Raw genomic sequence first — 9,015 nt, 5'->3', positions numbered from 1 at the left:
AATGCACATATGCACAATAGCATTTGATAGTCTGGCCCAATAGGTTGCCAACGGCTGGCCAATCTTTGATTGTTACGAACAGCATTGCGTGTAGGGTGAAGTTCTCTAGTTTGTATGCATCCCATACCTGCACACCACCGTTCCACAGTATTACAAGATCTTCCATTAATGGTTTCAGGTAGACATCGATATCGTTGCTAGGTTGCCTCGGCCCTGGTATCAGCACCGGCATCATAATGTACTTCCGCTTCATACACAACCAAGGAGGAAGGTTGTAGATACATAGAGTCATAGGCCAAGTGCTATGACTACTGCTCATGTTGCCGAATGGATTCATGCCATCCGTACTAAACCCAAATCTTATATTCGTCACATCTTCTGCAAAGGGTTTCTTGTATTTCTATCGATGTTTCTCCACTACATAGAATCAACGGGGTGTCTCAGCATTCCATCATCCTTGTACTCATCGGTGTGCCATCGCATCAGTTTGGCATGCCTTTTGTTCGCGAATAAATGCTCCAAATGGGAGACTATAGGAAATGCCACATCACCTTCATGGGACGCCTTTTCTTTTTTCCTTCACCATTGATATCATCACCGTCACGCTTGTACCATGCTACACCACACACGAGACACGCTTGCATGTCTCTCAGTGCAATTTTAGGAGGTGATCAAGTCTCAACTTTCCCATCAAAAGCTCTCCTATTGCTGCGTTATGGGTGATTCTTGCAAAGAAATTTACGATGACCTAGGTACACCATTTTTTGGCTATTCTACAGCCACAAGCTCTCTGTTTCATCCAAATAATGCACGCATGCACAGTAGCCTTTGACAATCTGGCCCAATAGGTTGCCAAGGGTTGGCCAATCCTGGATTGTTACAAATAGCATTGCACGTAGGGTGAAGTTCTCTCGTTTGTATGCATCCCATACCTGCACACCATCGTTCCACAATATTACAAGATCTTCCATTAATGGTTTTAGGTATACATCGATATCGTTGTCAGGTTTCCTCAGCCCTGGTATCAGCACCAGCATCATAATGTACTTCCACTTCATACACAACCAAGGAGGAAGGTTGTAGATACATAGAGTCACAGGCCAAGTGCTATGACTACTGTTCATATTGCCGAATAGATTCATCCCATTCGTACTCAACCCAAATCTTATATTCCTCGCATCTTCTGCAAAGGGCTCCTTGTATTTCCTATCTATGTTTCTCCACCGCGTAGAATCAGCAGGGTGTCTCAGCATTCCATCAACCTTGCGCTCCTCAGCGTGCCACCGATCTATTCGCATGCCTTTTTGTTCGCAAATAAATGCTCCAAAAGGGGGACTATAGGAAAATACCACATCACCTTGACGGGAGGCCTTTTATTCTTTCCTTCACCGTCGATATCATCACGTTCACGCTTGTACCATGATGCATCACAGATGAGACATGCTTCCAAGTCTACATGCTCTCTGCAATACAACATGCAATCGTTTGGACATGCATGTATTTTCTGCACTTCCAACCCCAATGGGCACACAACTTGCTTGGCCTGGTACGTGTTTTCTCGCAGCATATTTTCCTTTCGATGCAATTTCTTTAAGAGCAGTAACAACTCTATGAAGCTTGTATCAGACCACTCGTTGCTTGCCTTCAATTGTAGTAGTGAAAGCACGGTACGCAACTTTGTGTGATCCTTCTCGCGACCTGGGAACAACGGTGTTTTAAGGTCCTCTAACATACACTAAAACTTTTGAAACTCTCTTTCATTGGTGAAGTTGCCCTTCCCATCGCGCAACATCTGCTTCAGATCATCGACGTCAGTGTCGACCAACATCTCCTCTAGATCATCATCGGCTAAGTATCTCCAGCAGGCGGCATATCGATGTATTCATCGACTAGCATATTGGTGCACATGTCTTCATATTCTCTTTCAATGTGTTGTCCTTCCTGTACGATCTCAGGTTCACCGTGCTAGGTCCAATGGGTATAGCCAGGCATAAGGCACCTTGGCATTAAGTGGGAATGTATCTGCTGGATGGTAGAGAACTGCTTCTTGTTCTCACAATCGACACATGGACAGCACATGTACTGAGACTGTGTATTTGACTTGTGCGTCGTGGCTTGTACCAGGAAACAATCCACACCGTTCTTATATTCTGTGCTCACACGACTCGCATCGTAAATCTATCTTCTATCCATCTACAATTATATCATTATTGTAAATCCAAATTCATAACATCTAGAACATTTTGTGATCACCAACAAATAAATTACCTCGTCATCTCCTACCAGTAATTAGCCTAGGTTGGAGGAGCCGCCTATTTTGACGAGTATTTATTGGTACCATCCATATAATTTTTCTTTATTATTCAACACCTTATCTATGACTCATTAAGGAAACATGAAAAATAAACACGCTCATACATAAATATAATTGTATCTTGCTACATACCTAAATATCATGGCGAAATTTTCTAATTCATTAAAAATCAAAATAACTACGCTGATACCTAAAGTTTCCATATTGGGAACATGATAATTAATTAAAATAGAAAAATATAATTGGAGCTTTCTACATACCTAAATATCATGGCTAATTTTTCTAATTCACTAAAAATCAACCATAAATATGCTCATACCTTAAGTTTCTATATTGGAGCTTGCTAATTAATTAAAATATAAAAAATATAATGGAGTTTACTATATACCTTAATGTCATGGCTAAATTTTCTAATTCATTAAAAACCAAAAATGAATATGCTCATACAGATAGCTAATGTAAATCAATAATAAAGACACTTTCCACCAGAATTGAAGCTTCCGTATAATAAATGTGGTATAATTGCATCTACATTGTCTTAAAACATCATGGCTATAGGTTCATCTCCATCATTTCAAAATCTAGAGCAATTTAGCAAATAAAATTCAAATAGAAATGGATTGTAGATGAAGTTACACACCTTGGAACACCTATGGCATGATGATTCCTCAAAATTTTGAAGCCACCAAGATCCTGTGAGCAAAAAATGGTCGCCACTGAGCAAGAACAGAGCTCCTCTCTGTTGTGCTCGAGCTTACAGAAGGAGAGGGTGACTTTTATATAGCCGGGACATCACTACCGGCTCATTTAACCAGTCGGCAGTGATGTTATACTATCACTGCTGGTAGGTGGATTAAGCCGACAGTGATGAGGGAGCAGGGCATCACTATCGGCTCAATCCATCGACCGGCAGTGATGACTGTTACACCCTGATTTTCAGATTTCTCAAATTTCTAAAAAATTTCAAGATTATTGAATAGCTTTACCATTAGAGTAGGTTTAAAACTTATTTTCTTAATCAATCAATCAATATAGGTTATTATTTTGTGTGCATTGCATGCTTAGTTTTGTTAGGAGCTAGGTAAATGCATTAGAGTTCTTTTTCTTTCTCTTTGGTGTTTTGAGTGAAAAAGATTTTAGAAATATTTTTATAAAACTCAGTAGTAAATAAGTTAAGGATCTTAATGGTTGGAATTCAAAATCTTTGAATTCATCATCTATTCAATCCTTGATCATACCTGATCCTTCTTCAGTTCAATTCAAATCTTATCCAAATCCTTGTTTAAAGCCAATCACTCATCTTTCTCAAAATTCTACCCAAATCTAAATTCAAATTCTTTATCTACTCCTATTCTTGTTCAACCTCAATTTTTTCGTTTCTCTTAAATTCACTCCAAGGTCAGTTAAAATTCAAACCCTATTCAAATTTCTCTACAAAAGTTTCTTTTCTAAACCCTAGATATACCTAAAGCATCTTTGGGCTCAATCTTGCTCAAGTCCAAACCCTTAGCCAAGCCTTCTAGATGACCCAACACAAGGGATCCATGAAATCTGCATATTTTCGCGGAGTCCTGGATAGTCTCATCTTCTCATGAAGTTTCGGAGTTCAAAATGGCCTCAAATGTAAATTTTGACAATACCAAAGTTGTAGGTCTCGTCGAGATCTTAGATTTCAACCTATGGAAGCCCTCTTTTGCATAATGGAGCAAGGGGTTATGGCCCCCAAAATCAATGCTACGCAGATAAGTCCGAGTTCAAATAATTTACCTTGTAGTTCATTTTTTAAACTTAAGATGACGTTTTCAGAAGTTCCAATGACTACCAAAGTTGTAGATCTTTTCGAGTAATACAATGTAGAATCAAGAAACGTCCAATTTGGAGTCCGAACGATGAAGATATCATCCTCGGAATACAAAGCTGCGAAAAAGGAAACCGTAACCGACTCGAACTCGAATCCGATTCGTGTTCGGTTTGGACTCAACCTCAACCAGCCGCCACCTAGCCCTATAAATATTAGTTGCACGCCCTCTCCTACCCCTATTCCAGACCCCTAAGCCCTATAAGTCTATGCTACCATGCCCGTGCATCGCCAGAGCGCCGCCGTTCGCCGGAGCCGCCGCCGCCCGTGATGCGCTACGTCGTCTTCTCCGCGAATCCTCCTTCCTCGACCATCAAAGCAAGGTGAGGACCCCTTCTTCTCCTCCCTTACTACTGTTTTAGCACCATACTAAGTCCCTAGCCAAGCCCTAGCCCCGGCCAAAGCCCGATCTACGCCGCCACGGTCGTCGCCGTTGCGGATAGCCGCGGGACAGTCGCGCTGTAGCCGATTAGCATCGACGTTCCCAACTGACCAGATGTCAAATCACCAAGCCCTTTCACCGGTGCATGTCCCATGATGTTCCCCGTACCCTCACCAACCAGGTCGGCCAATAGAGTAGCCAAACTATCGAAATCAAGGTCGACATACTCGTAGTTCGGTTTCTGGACGCGTTCTGCGCACGCACTGGATTTGCATTTGCATTCCCCGTCAATCCGAAAGATGTATGGATGCACCAACCACGTCACGACGTGTCCCATGGAGTCTTCTATGAGACCCTAGGAGCCCATCCTCGTTTGTGCAGCGACATGACCAAGACGCCATTGCCAACCACAGCACGTCGCAACCATCACCCGTCTCATCTCTGCTGATCGTTCTTCCTCTCAGTGGATGATCTACGCAAAACTATGCCATAGCATTGTGTTCCCGTGATATATGAACATCTTTGTTCAAACGGTTCCTCAAATTTCATAGCCAATCTCTGTGAACGCTAGCGTCTTCATTTTTGAATCTGTTCGCGGTCACCACCAAACCTAAAAGCAGTTATCGCTGTTTTGCCGCTACCTCGGATGACCCCTTCCAAAACCAACCATACCGCTGAGTTAGTCTTTCCGTGTTCTGCGATATGCTTCCCTCATTTCACTGAAACACCACTGAAGCCGACATCGATGCCTGTGGCCACATGCCCGATCGCTGTCTTCGACGAAACCCGAACCACCACCGCTACATAGAGTCACCAATAGTATCCTTAACCTAGAAGCACAACCTTCAGCCTTTTTGATCCGTCATAGGTGGTTGATACTAGATCTCAGTGTATCCCTTCTTTATACCAAGATGTTAATTGCGTAGCATGCCAAGTCAGCGCCACATCATTCTCCATAGCCTAGTCAGCGAAGTCTGGTCTGCCCTACACTTCTTGAATCTTGCATAAGGATGTTGTCAAGCTTAACACAATGATTGTGCGATAAAACCTTTTCCAAAAGATGATAGTTCCAAAAAATCAGTATTTCTTTTTCAGCCTAATCCATCTCTCAAAAGTAGTTCTCTTTTCATCTTAACTCTGATTTAGGCGATTTTTGCGTCTAAATATTTCTAAAATCATCCCTATCCAACCATAGTATTTTTAAAGTGTTTTAATGATGTTTGGTATGTTGTTCTTAGTGTTTTCCTTTGTGTTGTTTGTCGGTAGTTCTCGCGATTAGTCGATAACATTCCAGAGCAGTTCAAGGGACTTCAAGACCAAGATTTTGACAACACTGAGCAGCATTGGGTAAAAGGCAAGTGTCCTTGATCATCTTGAACCTATATTTTTAAATGTTTTGTTTTACAAAATTGCATGCTGTGTTAATATGATGGGTAGTCACCTATGTTAGGGTTTTTACCTAGATATTTCCTTATCATCCCTTGGAGCCTAAATGGTTAATGGTTAGGTGTCTTGTTGGTAGAATTGCTTAGCCATGCTTTTGGGATGTTGGGAAGTGTCATAATCTTGACTAATGAACATATGCAACAATGGTGGTTAATGTGTTAACGATCTAACAACATAGAACCTTAGACCTTGAGCAAAGTGGTTTTGATGGTTATCATGGTTATGATGTTGGTTTAGTGTTTGCTCAAGTAACCTAAGTAAGGATCGGTTCATGGAGCGACAACCCAAGAAGTAACGTACCAACCACGAGGCTGATATGGGTAAGGCTGCCAACCTAGACATTAGCTATCCAAAAACTCATTTATAGTAGTAAGTGCATGACCACTAACATCGCGTTCCCACCATATGGCCTTCACAGTATAGTTTGATCCAGTGAGATGTGCACATATGGTTTCTGTGGCATCAAGGGAGCAAATAGGCCAATCCCAAACATCAGCAATATGTTGAATCTTTGTAGTCTGTGCTTTTGCAAGGGCATGCGTATTAGCTTTCATCTCATCGGTGCAAACACATAGTCTCTTGCATTCGGTAAAATATTCACTTAGTTCCGACACATCGATTGCCCTAGCTAGCCCAGTGTGCTCGGCAAGCTTGCGAATGGACATAGAATCAAAAAAAAATCTTTGAGTTCCTCCACCAAACCAGCATCAACCATATCGTCAACACGACAGTTGAGATATTCCTTAAGAACCAACTCATGAGCATGGAGCCACAAGAGGTAACTTTTGAACCTTAAAGTTAGCCGATACCTCGCGATTGCAAAAGGACCAACAAGGGAGGGATCAAAATGGTCAACAAGGAATCCATGGATCAGTGAGTTTCATCTACCTACCAGAACCGGTGCATGACCATGCCTTACAATAGACTTTGTAGTAATGGTTGCAATAGAGTGAAAGAAAGATACAGGAAAATCATCGGTAATTGCTGAAATAGCCCCAATAAGGTGATGAGGGATACCACATTGATCATTCAGATGGACCTTGTTGGTTGCGATGTCAAGCCCAACATAGATTTGCATCTTGTCAGCATTCACCACTTCGCCACTAATCACCTTAGATACATCAATTGATAGCTTCGTCTTACCTGTGCCCATAGCACCCATGATCACCTCTGGTTTAATCGTCAACATCTAGGGGATGTAGTCAGGGGAAAGCGAGTGTAGGGTGAACTGGGAAGAGGAAGGGGAAAGTGCTTCAATTGTTGTGAACCCAAGGTCTATCGGCCCATGTTATATCGGTCCATGTTATCAGATCCACCCATGTTCTGCCACACATTCGCGTGGCAGGCATATATAGTAAGTGGGTACACTTATTGACTTGATATCTGCAGATATGTCAGCTGATTTCTTTATGTTTTCTGTAGGTGCAACGACTAATATGAGGTTAGAAATAAATAAATAAATAAAATATATAGGTATGTGTTGGAGTTAGTTGATATTTAATGCAAAATGCTTTATTTGCAACTTTAAACTAAAAAATTAGATAAATTTCCATTCTATTCATTTATAAACAACTTGTTCAACATTAATTTTGGTATGACGTAAATATTGTTTAGACATGCCCTTTCACTTGAGATGGCAAATAAAACTAACTTTACCAACTGGTCACCCGCAACAAAGTGCAAGCATCAGTTAGTTATTGTATGTGCATAATTTGCAAAAAAGAGTAAAGTAGTTTACATACTTTTAATAGAGATTGTACATGGTTTATTATATTCTAATTGATTAAAAAACAAGTAAAGTGTTTTCTTTCCTAAAGTCACCCAAATCTAAAACCTAATTTCAAAATCTAATTTCAAAAAAATGTTCAAACTTCTCTCTTGGGCCAGCCCAGCCCGCTCCAGCCAATCCTAACTCCACCTCCCTCTCCTTATCTTCTACCTCCTCTCGCCTATGCACATCTTACACATATGCATGTGTGATCATGAAGCATAGAGCACGTCGTTCCTCATCTGACCACTGCTGTCACACTGTCACCTCACCACCTCCTATATCACTATGCCCCACCACCCACCTTTACCGCTCCTTTACTCACGCAGACCGTCAGTCACCACACGCGCCACAGAGGCGATGACCCATATACAAGGTCCCTGCTCCCTCCTCCTGCCTATAAAATGCAATGCTAGGAGGCTCCCCAGCCATCCCAAAGCTCAGCCAACACCACTACCTTTCCATCGAGCCTCTGCCATCCAGTTTCTCTCCCTTAGATCTCTTACATAAATTGGGCCACCTGGCCAATCTCCCTCTCCAGCCACACCCTTGGAAAGGTGAGCATCCGGTGAGAGTCTACAAAAACTCTTACCCTCTCCTCTCTATTGAAGAAATTTTTACCCATCCTTTTTCTCACAGATGGCAGAAGAAGGATGGACCACCAGTTACTGCTTGAACAAGGAAGGTTTTCCCAAGCTCCTATACACCACTATGGTAAGACTTGGTATTCTGGACCACCCGGAATACGTGGGCAGAGAGTACTAAGAGTATGGCCCAAAACGGTCTGAAGTGATCATCCATGTTGGAGCAAGTAAGGATTTCCCTAACATAAAGCCGTGGAGGGTATCCACGATAGGGTTCCGGTTCAAGGACACCTACTAGGCTATCGCTTGCAAGGCTTTATGTTAGGGAATTTCTCCATTTCCTCTAGCAGAGCGCACCAAGCAAGGAATTTCTCCATTTTCTGTTAAGTCACAGATCGACAATCAAAGCAAAAGCAGCTCGACCGCGAGGGCCTCGATGCCTAGGTCGCTGCTCGGCCCCAAGGGTCCTCGGGTGGTCCTACCGCTCAAGCATGAGTGGTCGAGATCGCCTGACCCCGGGCTCCTTATGCGCCCCTTGATGCTCGGGTGCCCCGGCTGAGGGAACCAAGTCCCCGGGCACCCCGAGCTCGGAGCGCACGCCCCTCCTGGATCGGTTGGCCGAAAGGCTGACAGCTGTCCGGTGAGTGGTTAAATTCAGACGCA

At 42.6% G+C, this 9,015-nt stretch overlaps 1 pseudogene; it reads right to left on the bottom strand.

Moving 5' to 3' along the window:
- Window positions 1–6,341: 6,341 nt before the first annotated feature.
- Window positions 6,342–7,189, bottom strand: LOC133923108 (adenylate isopentenyltransferase-like; annotated as a pseudogene).
- Window positions 7,190–9,015: the final 1,826 nt, after the last annotated feature.

Source organism: Phragmites australis, chromosome 6, assembly GCF_958298935.1.
Source record: "Phragmites australis chromosome 6, lpPhrAust1.1, whole genome shotgun sequence".
In the NCBI taxonomy this organism is placed as follows: domain Eukaryota; kingdom Viridiplantae; phylum Streptophyta; class Magnoliopsida; order Poales; family Poaceae; genus Phragmites; species Phragmites australis.
The sequence above is the reverse complement of the archived record's forward strand: the minus strand, read 5'-3'. Positions and strand labels throughout refer to the sequence as shown.